The sequence below is a fragment of the Sparus aurata genome, chromosome 6 (assembly GCF_900880675.1).
Source record: "Sparus aurata chromosome 6, fSpaAur1.1, whole genome shotgun sequence".
NCBI classification, from domain to species: domain Eukaryota; kingdom Metazoa; phylum Chordata; class Actinopteri; order Spariformes; family Sparidae; genus Sparus; species Sparus aurata.
In genome coordinates, this window is record NC_044192.1 from 3,206,666 (window position 1) to 3,217,837 (window position 11,172).

An 11,172-nucleotide genomic window follows, 5' to 3' on the forward strand; every position below is an offset into this window, starting at 1 on the left:
GCTGCTCTGAACCAGCTGTGTGATTTCTGTCTGCTGTACAGCGAGAATGGAGACGTTTGTGTTGAGTGAGTTTGTGGCTACTCCTCGTGTGGAGCAGCTGAACTGTGTAGAAACTGCTGCTGATTATGGGATACCCGTTTTAACTGCGAGAGCTTAAAGCTGCTCTCCTCACCGGCTTAGTTGACCAAGGTGTGTTGGTTGTACCTGGGTCGGATTCTCCTGGCTTGGTGGCCGCCAGCGAGGAAACATCATGTTGTACTATTAGCACGAGCGTCCAATGATGACCTTCATTGACGACCCCTAAAATCAGAATCAGTTTTCCTTTGTTGTCCCACAAATGGGGACATTTCTTTGCCACAGCAGCAAAAGGACAGTGTTTTAAAAACAATGGTGAACAACAAACAAAATCTGCATACCAGGTAAGAAATGAATAGAATAAACTCCTGAACATAGTTGTGAGAGAGATTACTGCAGAAGATCCATCATATCGAGGAACAAAATGTGATGAACTGTTAAAAGTGTGTCTGGGAGAAGATCAGAGAGAGACTAATACAGGTTGGCTGAGTTTAGAGTTGTTTTTTTTTTTTTTGTTTTTTTTCCAGTTAATGACTTTAGAGAAAGCCAAAGGTTGTTTCCTCTCACGTTGGGTCTGTCTCTGCTGTTCCATGTTATGTGTGATCGCCTTCATCGCCTTCCGCCTCTTTGTGTCCAAACTTTCACCTGCTGTCTTGCATCATGTATCCTATATATTTTATTACACTTATACCTGAAACATAGAACATGTCAAACATGGCGTCAGAACACAACAATATTGAACCATTTTAATAATGCAACTGTAATCATTTCCGAGGAAGATGTTTGTGTTCTGAGGGGTCTCGTGGTCTGATAGTGCAGTTTGGATTGGAGTCTTTTGTTTGCTTCCTGTGGATTGAATTTGAGTTTCCTCCTTTTGGTGTGGTTTGGTTTTTGTAGGTTTTTGTGTCTTTTCCTCGATTTTGATTGCTTTAGATAATTTCTCACAGCCTATTCCTTTGTCACTCTGTCAAAGTGCCTAAGAATTTCAGAATAAAAGCTTGTATATCCGAGTCCACTTTCTGGGCCAGGCCTGACGGTACACTCTGGTCCGTATGGACCCAGCAGAGGCGGGACAGATGTCAGAGGTCCTGTGAGCCCATGAAGCCAGTCCATCCCATCAGGAGGAGTTCCAGACGGCGATGGCCTCTCACCTGGGCCATCTCTCATCCCAGCTACAGGGCTTGTTCACCCAGCCGACCACAGCAGCTCCAGCAGCTGCTGCAGCACCAGCTCCGACCACATCGATCATCGGGGTTGGTAGTAAGTTGGCCCCACCAGCGCAATTCTCTGGGTAACTGGGATTGTGTAGGACTTTCCTCATTGACAGCTCATTTCATTTTGAATTAACCCCCAATGCTTTCCCCACCAACCAGTCCAAGATGGTGGTCATGATCCTCATCCTCCTCACCATGCCAGATCTGCAGTGTCAGCTCACGGTCGAGGTAGACGCCTCCAATGAGGGGGCTGGGGCAGTCCTCAACACTTGGAGCATGACGACAAGATACACCCCTGCAGCATCCTGTCACGGAGGCTGTTCAAAGCAGAGAGGAATTATGACGTGGGCAACCGGGAGCTGTTGGTGGTCAAGGTCGCCTTGGAGGAGTGGAGACACTGGTAGGAGGGGGCTAACCATCCATTCATTGTCTAAACGGACCACAAAAACCTTGAATACATCAGAAAAGCTAAAAGACTCAATTCTCGACAGGCCAGTCGGGTGCTTTTCTTTAACTGTTTCTCCTTTCTCTCTTACAGGCCAGGGTCCGGGAATTTCAAACCAGATGCCCTGTCCCAATTATTTGACCCCGAGGACCATAAAATATCCTTCCACTGACCTGTGTGGTTAGAGCAGTGACTTGGCTGATAGGAAAATAGGTTGAGCAGGCTAATGGTGGGGCCCCGCCACCTAGAGGGTGCTCAGAGAATCTATTTGCCCGGTTGAGTTGTGCCCACAGGTTATCCACTGAGCCAACATCTCGCTGCTTTCTTGCCACCTGGGAGTTCGGAAGACTATGTTCACCATCTCACGGCGGTTCTGGTGGCCATCTATGGCGCCGGAGCTCTGTGTACGTAGAGGCATGTTTGGTCTGCGCCCAAAGCAAGACGTCCTCCAGGTCCCGCATGGGTCTCCTGCAGTCGCTTCCCATCCCCTCCAGACCATGGCCCAACATCTCCATAGACTTCATCACTGGGCTCCCGGTATCTCAAGGTAACACCACTCTTCTCACAGTGGTGGAAAGATTTTTGAAGATGGCAAGATTCATTAATATGCCAAAGCTGCCCTCTGCCAAGGAAACGGCAGAGGTGATGATAAACAATGTTTTCAGGGTCCACAGGTTTCCCAAGGACATCGTTTCTGACCGAGGGCCCCAGCTTGTGTCCGGGTTCTAGAGGGAGTTCTGCGGGCTCATCAGAGCTATAGCCAGCCTGACCTCGGTATCACCTGGAGGCCAACTACCAAACCGAATGCCTCAATCAGCAACTGGAAACCGTCCTCCAGTGTCTGGTTCCCCATAATCCCTTTACATGGAGGGTTATGCCCACAATTCACTGCCCATCTCAGCCACCAGTTTCTCAACCTTTCAATTGTGTATGTTTGGTACCAGCCCACAGTCTGTCGAGCCAACAAGAAAGAGGTGTCTGTGCCCGCCGCCCACACCAAGATTCGCCGCCAGGCAGGTGCTGATACGACGGGGAGATCGAGTAAAGAAGGCTGCAGACCGTAAAAGACGTCCTGCTCCCGCCTACCAGCCAGGCCAGAGAGTATGGCTCTCCGCCAAGGACCTACATCTTCTAGTCCCTTCCAAGAAGCTGGCACCACAGTTTATGGGTCCTTTCCCCATCACCAGAGTCATTAGCACTGCAGCAGTACGACTTTGTTTGCCCCAGTCCCTCGGTATACCAAACAAGCCAAAGAGAGTCGATTAGTCCCAGCCGCCGCACCTCCCCCACCACCTGAAGTGATAGATAGCAGCCCAGTGTATAAGGTCAAGCAGTTGCTGGCGGTATGCAGCCGGGGCAAACAGTACCTGGTTGATTGGGAAGGTTACAAAGAGGGAGGCAATGGGTTCCCTCACGCCATGTTCCAGACCCTCGCCTCATAAAGGATTTTCATGGGGGCCCCCCTGAACAGCCTGGGGGGGATAATGTCACACAGTGGTGAGGGTTGTCTCATTCTGGTGAAGGAACCAGCCATTGCCCTCTGTTCCCCTCACCACAGGAGGTGTGAGCGGCATGTCAGTGTCCATCTCCCCTCTCACCCACTCCCGGCCATATTGTGGTGGCCTGGATACTATCCTTCCTTTGCCCCCTTTTCTTTTTGACACTATACTATTGACAAAGCAGCATGTGAGCCAGCTATATGCATTTTCGCCTGCGAGAAAGAACAGTCTGCTGAGTTCTCGAGTGGAATCACCAGATAACCTCCTGATTCTGTTCCTTCCCCCGCCTTGGGAAAAGACCTGACCCCTTTTATTGCCCTCTCTCACTCCTTGGCCTTAATAGCCTTTTATAACAATTCTATGGACCATCAGGCTCAGGACTCAATCAGCATCTGGGTTACATCAGTACCTGTCTACTCTTCCACAGACTGTTTACATTCAGTGCCAATTCAGTCACTGGAGAACATCAGGTTTATCCCTTGTTACAACCGTGCTGGTCAACAAATGGCCAGGCCCACATATGGCATGTACTATTAAGATGTCATCCAATAAGTTCCGACACTCAAACCCGGCAGGGTGTCTCCACATTCATTGTAAAGAAACCAAAAGCCTTGATTTCTCCTTTAATGCTAGAGGAGCATTAGACTACAAACTCATTTTCTTTTTAACAATATGTTTTTAACTCTCATTTGTGTTAAAGAAAACTTCTGTCAAGAATCAGTGTTAATGTCAATATTCTGGTGGAGCTAGAGCTCCACCTCCTGGTAGGTTTTGGTATAATTTCAAAGGCCAATACTAACGGAATGTTCTATTCTATGATCTATTTCGAAGTATTTAGACTGCATTTAATTTCTGATACATGTCTGGGAAGTATAAGCTGTCACTGCTCGAGATATTCTTAAGCCATTAGTGCCTTTGATGATTTTGTGTTTTATTCTAAACAATAGTTTCTCTTTTGCCTATTGGGCAACTTCAGTTGTGTTCTTTTATATTCTTATAACAAATGTTCATGTGAGACCATGGTGGATTTCAGCACATAGTCAGTCGAGATTTAAAAACTCATCAAATCCTTACTTTGATTTAGCGAGTAAGAAATCGGTAACATGAGCTGTGACGTCACCGGAGGAAGCAAGTGACCAGGCCGCCTTAAGTCCGCCTAGGTTCCGCCCTCGGTTGACACATTAAAAGCTCACGCATCCCGCTCTTCGCTCTCTTCTCTCGTAATCTCTACATGCTCGTCTACACGCTTGCTTTTCATTTGCTACCTTCGTACTTACTTTAATTTTTAGTACGCGCAACTTTGCTAGATTTTTGAGGCTTCTGATACTTGGTAATCTCCAGAGATCTTAGCCATTTGTAAGATGCCTCTCCAGGTGAAGCTCTTTTTATTCTGAAAAGATTTTTCTTTTAAATTTGAGCAAGAACGAAATTGATTCTTTCATTTTTGTCATATTTTTCTTATTGCTAGAGTATCGCATTTAAAGCCAAAGTAACTTTTTGTTTTCTTGTATTCAGTTACGAAGAAAGCTCGTCTGGCCGGCGTTTCTTTCCCAGTTATTTTTACGCAAGAAGTCAATTCAATATATATATTCGGAGCTCCTTAATCACCAATTCTGTCGAGACTCTGATCATTCTTAAGCCATCACAAAGTCTGTGCAGTTAAGCTGCTCAAGAAGCCATGAAGAAACAGTCTATAGGTTAACAGAATTGTTAATCAACCGCGCCCAAACCGCCTGCAGCGATCTCAAGCGAGACACTTCGCTGGGCAGAGGAAGTTTGACCCGAGACAAAATCACATTACAGTGGTTCCGAAGCAGACAGGCCGCAGAGTTTCCCCGACGGAATCCCCGCTGTGCCGGCAAATGCGTCACCAGGGGAAGCCGTTTTCATCATCACCCAGTGGCTGGACAGACGCTGCTTCTGCATCTAAGCTGAGACGGAGCTGACCAGGAGAATCCAAATTCTGGATATCTCCCCTCTACAACAAAAGCAGGCTAAGAACTCCACACACAAGAGTCACACGTGAATGAAATCGGAGTTGGTGTTTGTGAAAGCTTCGAATATATATTAAAATAATTTCGTTGGAAATTAATCCCGTAGTTGCGAATTAACGGTTCCATAGGTTAAAATCCACCATTGTCTGAATCCATCCAATCAATAATTAATTCCAGTCTTCACACTTTGTTACTTTGTCACCCGTTTGAATCATTATCTCATGTCATTTAATCTGCATTTATTTAGTTGATAAACATATTTAATCTTATGTCGTTGTCTGTGCACGTTTAATTTGAAGTGGGAAATCGATGGGATCATGGAAAGAATTCACTGCTTCAGAATAGGAGCAAATAGACATTGAAATTAAACAAGATTCACTTGAGATTGATTTTATCTGTCTACCAAACTTGGACAGTTGATATCTTAACTAATTACCTCAAATTTGTTTAGAATTCAAATATCGGAGTTCGTGCCCTGATCAACGAGTGTAAATTGATCACCAGTGATTAATTATCAAATATTTATCAAAGTAGTGTATCCTACACTGGGTTTTTGTTTCGTTGCTATCTGTTCTTTATTTTGAATATTAACTCGCCTCTCGTTTCAGGTCACTTGCCCTTCCTAATGTGTCATCCGTCTGATTGCCTCCCCTGTTGTGTCTCAATCCACCGTGCACCCCAACCTTTCGCCACAGTCCTTGTCTTGTCCTAGTCTTGATCTTGTTAAGTCTGTATTCTTTTGCCCCTTTACGAGTGATTTTTGTTTTTTTATTTTATAGTGCAGCTCTGTCTCACTGTCCATTGGAGTGATCCTTTGTTTGGTTAATTTTCACAGTCCGGCCTGTTAAGTGTAGTTGTTTCATAGCCATGTTGTTTGCCTCCTGTGGAGTGAATTTTTGTTTCTTTTCTCTAGTTTAAGTTTCCCTCTGGAGTGGTTTTGTTTTTGTAGGCTTTGTTTCTTTTCCTCCGATTTGAGTGGGGTTTTTTTGTTCTATTAGTCTGCGTTGCTCTAGATTAGTAATTTTTCACAGCCTATTCCTTTGTCACTCTGTCAAAGAGCCTAAGAATTTAACGAATAAAAGCCTGTATATCTGATCTCACTTTGCATCCGAGTCCTCCTTCTAGCCCAGGCCTGATATTGGCGCAGCTGCTGTGGTTCCTCGTGGGCAAATGTCAATATGCATCAAATTGAACGTTACTAACATAAGCATACTATATACAATAAAATGCTGAGATAAGTGAAACATAAGGTGCAGGTCAATCTATAGAAATAAAAAGGACAACTAAATGAGAATATTAAGTAATTTAGTTTTTGGTCTTTTGTGTTACCATATGCTCATTTCAAATAAGTCAAGTGGAAAAGCCCTGTCTGCGCTCTCTTTATTGAATTTGCCCACCAGGAGGTCAGATATGCATTGATGACCTCACTTTCCATTTCTCTCTGTGGAACAGTGTTGAAAATGTCACTGAAGAATAACTTGTATGGTCCAATTCTCGATGAGGACGTTCATCTTTTTCACTTCTATAAAGTTAAAAAATGAGATTTTTTTTTTTTTTTTTTTTATCAGTAGTTTTTCAAAATGTTTCAACATTTTTGGCCTATTTTATGGCTTTATTGTAAATACAGCTGAAAGATGACATGAAACAGGATCAGAGAGAGAGGAGGGGAATGACAGGGGAGTAAAGCAGATTTTCAGAGGTTTTCAGTGAAATGTGTTTGACATCAACAAGTTTTCACCTTTGGTTCATGTAGCAGCTAAACAGAAACACACACATAGGAACTTCCAGCTGTGCGTGAGATTTAATAGAGATAAATTCCTTTATTGGTCTTTCACCTTCTGGCGATACAGAGATATACAGGTGGTGAAGCAGCGTCAGAACTACACGATATTAAAGGGATATTCTTATGTAAATTTAATCCATGGTCTAAATCACCGTGAAACTGTTAGACTCCCTCTTGACAAATCAAGTTAGCAGACCGCTAATTTGCGTAGTTTAAGCAACCTCAGAAACAGCCGCACGACAACAATACACTGCAGTAAATGGATCCAAATATAAACCGCCACCAAAAAGCCACAAATAATGCTCAGAACAGCAACAGTACAAATAGGGTCTCAACACACTGTGCGAGGCATCAAACCTCCACTAGCTCAGCTAGTCATTTCTATTGTGAAGTGAGCACAGCTCTCAACTCTCCTGCAGCAGCTTCCTGTTGTGGGGAAGTCCTGACAAGTCGATTACCGAGTGCAATAGAGTTCTGCGGCTCAAGGATGAAAATGTATGATTATGACTCCATGGAAAAGCAATCAAAGTTCATATGTGTTTTATGTACCAGTTATTATCGAGAGCAGACAGGGAAAAGAACAGAACTGAGCATTTCTATCTGCACCCAGTAATTGCACAGAGAAGGTTGTCCCAGTCTGAAGACTCCTCCAAATCTGGCCTCTTTTTCCCTCTCTGGATGACGCACAGCTACGATCCTTCGCGCTCTGAAATATCCCAAGATTCTGGCACATGCTGTTATAACCTGAAATGAAAAACATATTTAGTACATATTTTTAAATTTTCTCTGCTTCAGCACTAAAAAAAAAATAAAAGAATCCTGTTGAGTGATGAGGTACCTGAGGCACAAAGGTGTGGTGCACTTGCAGGAAGATGGACCTGAACCTGGTCTTCATCATTCCGCTGCCACACATTGCACCGGCCGTTTGTAGGGAGTGATGAGGGGGAGTGGGTGTTGGCGGTGTGGGTACTCGCCATCTGCAAAATTGGACTTCTGAGACGCCGTCATATCGTTTGGATAAATTCCATTCATTTTAAATTGGAAGATCTGACTAAACATAGTCGTTTCCATGGTCGTTTACGATTTCTGTGTTGTGTCCAGGTGACGCACACAGCTGGATGCAATTAACCAATTAAGATGTGGGCGGTGTGCAGCATCACGTGGTGCAGGACGTGACATAGGTGATATAGAATAATTGACCTTGTGACGTCCTTGCTGTGTTGTATCTTCCCTTTTCCTTCCCCCAGTGGATCTACAGACAGGCTTCTCCTCTCTGCTGCTGTTACAGCCTCAGAGCTGTTTGTTCTGTTTCTACTCAGGTTCCTCCTCCTCCTCCTCACCAGGTGTGTTGAGCACCACACCTGAGTCGACTTACCACTGAGTCCGAGTGGTATAAAGTTGTGCTGGTGGCAGTGGGCTGGGCAGCTGTGATGTGCAGGAGCCAGAGAGCTACAACCTTTGTTGAGGAGTGTTTTCACTTTGATTAAAGTTTTAAAATAAAAAAAATGTTAACAATCAAAATCTTTATAAATGAAGATAATGCAAAACATTTAATAATATTGAGTCTTCATAATTTCTCACGACTTCATATAATGAAGAACAATAATTCAGTTCACACACAGAAAAAAGGTCACTGATACAAGTTATTAATGTAATAATAAACTGCAAAGTTAAAAATATCTTATGAGACTTTAGGAGCTCATATTTCTACAGTTCATTGCATCAGGATATAAATGATCTATTGGTTTAATTAATATTCAGTTTGAATCTCCATTAATGAAGTTGTCAGTGCAGTAAACTGTCTGTTTGTTAGAAGCTTTGTTTTAAATCTGACGTATCTGAAATATTGTTTCATTCAAACTATTTTAATGTCTGTAAAATAGAGATCATCTCAGAATCACACCCAGAAATTAAATTCACTTTAATTTCTTTGATCCCAGTTTGAACACAGAAACATCATAAACAGTCACAACACACAGTTTGACAGTTTTCATGTTTTATTCAAACGTACAGAAATGATGAAGCGCTGCCTGAAATGACCTGAAACACGACAAGAGCATCATCAGTGAACAACAGAACCATCAGTGTGGAACTGGACCTGACAGACTGCTGAGCACCTTAAAACACAAACAAGAACCAACACAGGCTCCACCCAAATAATGCCAACAACACAAATGTAAAACATAAAGTCACATTATATTCACAGAGACTGACAGCGTTAACAGCAGCTTCAGTTCAGTGAAGTCTGATGGTTTTAAAGCACATGTGGAGCTCAGTCAGGAGCTTTAAGCTCTACAAGCAGTCTGAGAAGATTTGGTTAATAGACGCATTTATACATCACTGCTGCCCTCATTCATCCATTCACTCACTCACTCACTCACTGATGGCAGTCAGCTACCATGCAAGGTGCTGGTCTGACCATCAGGAGCAGTTTGGGCTTCAGCCTGTTGCTCAAGGACACTTGGACATGTGGACGGGAGGAGCCGGGGATCCAACCAGCGACGTGTGATTAACTGACCAGCTGCTAGAGACGCATCAGATCATCAGAGTATCCACCTGTTTCCTCGGAAGCCTATGGGTGCTGCCATGACAGATAACTACTTCCGCCGGCGGTTTTCTGTTTCCGGTTGCCTTGCAATTGCATAACTGACCGCCGCCGCTAAGCTAGCCCTAAACAACTAGCGTTAGGTCATAAGTGCTAAATTGTTTTTTTTAAATGAGCTCAGGTACAACATGTGCCGTTGCTGGTTGTCACAACAATTCATGAAAATTAAAGTTTTTCTCAGAAATGTCTCGTGTAGAGTACATCAACAACTTAGACAAACATGTCCGTGCCCTGCACCCTACACGCCACGCTGAGGAAAGAGGAACGAGACTAGCGCGGCTCGCGGCGTTGACACTGAAATAAATATTTGGGTTTCTGAATATCTTCCATAGTATAGCTGCTGCATGACTTCCCTAACCCGGCAACGTCGGAGCAGCCGCCTGTCTCCACGACTCCACTTTCTTCAGCATTATCCACGCTGTATGTTTAGCTGGATTGACACTCTGGCTGGGCGCTACTGCTGCCTTCAGAAATATAAACTAGCTGTGTTTCTTCATCGGTACTTTCCCCATTTCGTTACTGTGCAGGTAGTTGTATGCTTCTGTGCGTTTGGAACTGCGTAATTCTCCGCCGTCAACACCTTCAGTAATTGTAAGATAAGCATTAGCCTGACGTTTGCTACATCGACATATGCTAACGTCGGGCTAATCCGTCATGTCATCTGCCCACTCCGTGAGAACTGATGGGTGAGGCACTGTGAGAGCTGTCTTCACGACTTATTAAACATCTGTACTGTGTATCCACCCTCGACTTTTATCCATTCTGTTGCTTTCTTTGTGTTAAAAGCCGTTTTTTAGAGCGAGCATGACAGCTACGCAAACGAAGAGCATAACCGAATACCGCTACGAACCATGGGTAAACTCACAAAGTCAGGGATAAGGTGGAAAAAAATAAAAGCAACATAGAACAGAGAGAAAGAGCTCGTCTTTGTCCTCAACATTTTTAAATTACGATGTTTTGAAATGTTTGATTATTGCAACATTTGTCCAGAGAAACTACAGCATGGTGAACATCTAGATGAGCTCAGATTTGCAGGAAATTGATAAATTTACTGTTCCGATGCATTTCTTTAAGGCAGAGTACGCTGGATAGAACACCTTGTGTTCTTCTAAGATGCATTGGAAAAGAAATCTGACATGACACTTGACTTTTCTCACAAGACCATCAAGTTGAAGAAACTATTAGCACGAGCGTCCAATGATGACCTTCATCAACGACCCCCACAATCAGAATCAGATTTCCTTTATTCGGAAAATTTCTTGTCACAGCAGCAAAAGTACAATGTTTTAAAAACAATGGCCAGAGGAGGAGGAGGTGGTGGGGGTGGGGGGCCGGCCCAGAGGAGGAGGAGGAGGTGGTGGGAGTGGGGGTGGAGGGCCAGCCCAGAGGAGGAGGAGGTGGTGGGGGTGGAGGGCCGGCCCAGAGGAGGAGGAGGAGGTGGGGGTGGAGGTCCGGCCCAGAGGAGGAGGAGGTGGTGGTGGGGGTGGAGGGCCGGCCCAGAGGAGGAGGAGGTGGGGGGCTCCTGCGAGACCATCGAGGGAACAGCAGCCAATCTGA

The 11,172-nt window shown here is 44.4% G+C and overlaps 1 long non-coding RNA gene across 1 annotated transcript; it reads right to left on the minus strand.

The window, feature by feature from the left end:
• Positions 1–7,533: 7,533 nt before the first annotated feature.
• On the minus strand, positions 7,534–7,995 carry LOC115583320 (uncharacterized). The gene is made up of 2 exons (XR_003984354.1): positions 7,849–7,995; positions 7,534–7,754 (listed from the first exon to the last, which is right to left on the minus strand). It is a non-coding gene; the product is annotated as an uncharacterized LOC115583320 (long non-coding RNA).
• Between the last annotated feature and the right edge of the window lie 3,177 nt (positions 7,996–11,172).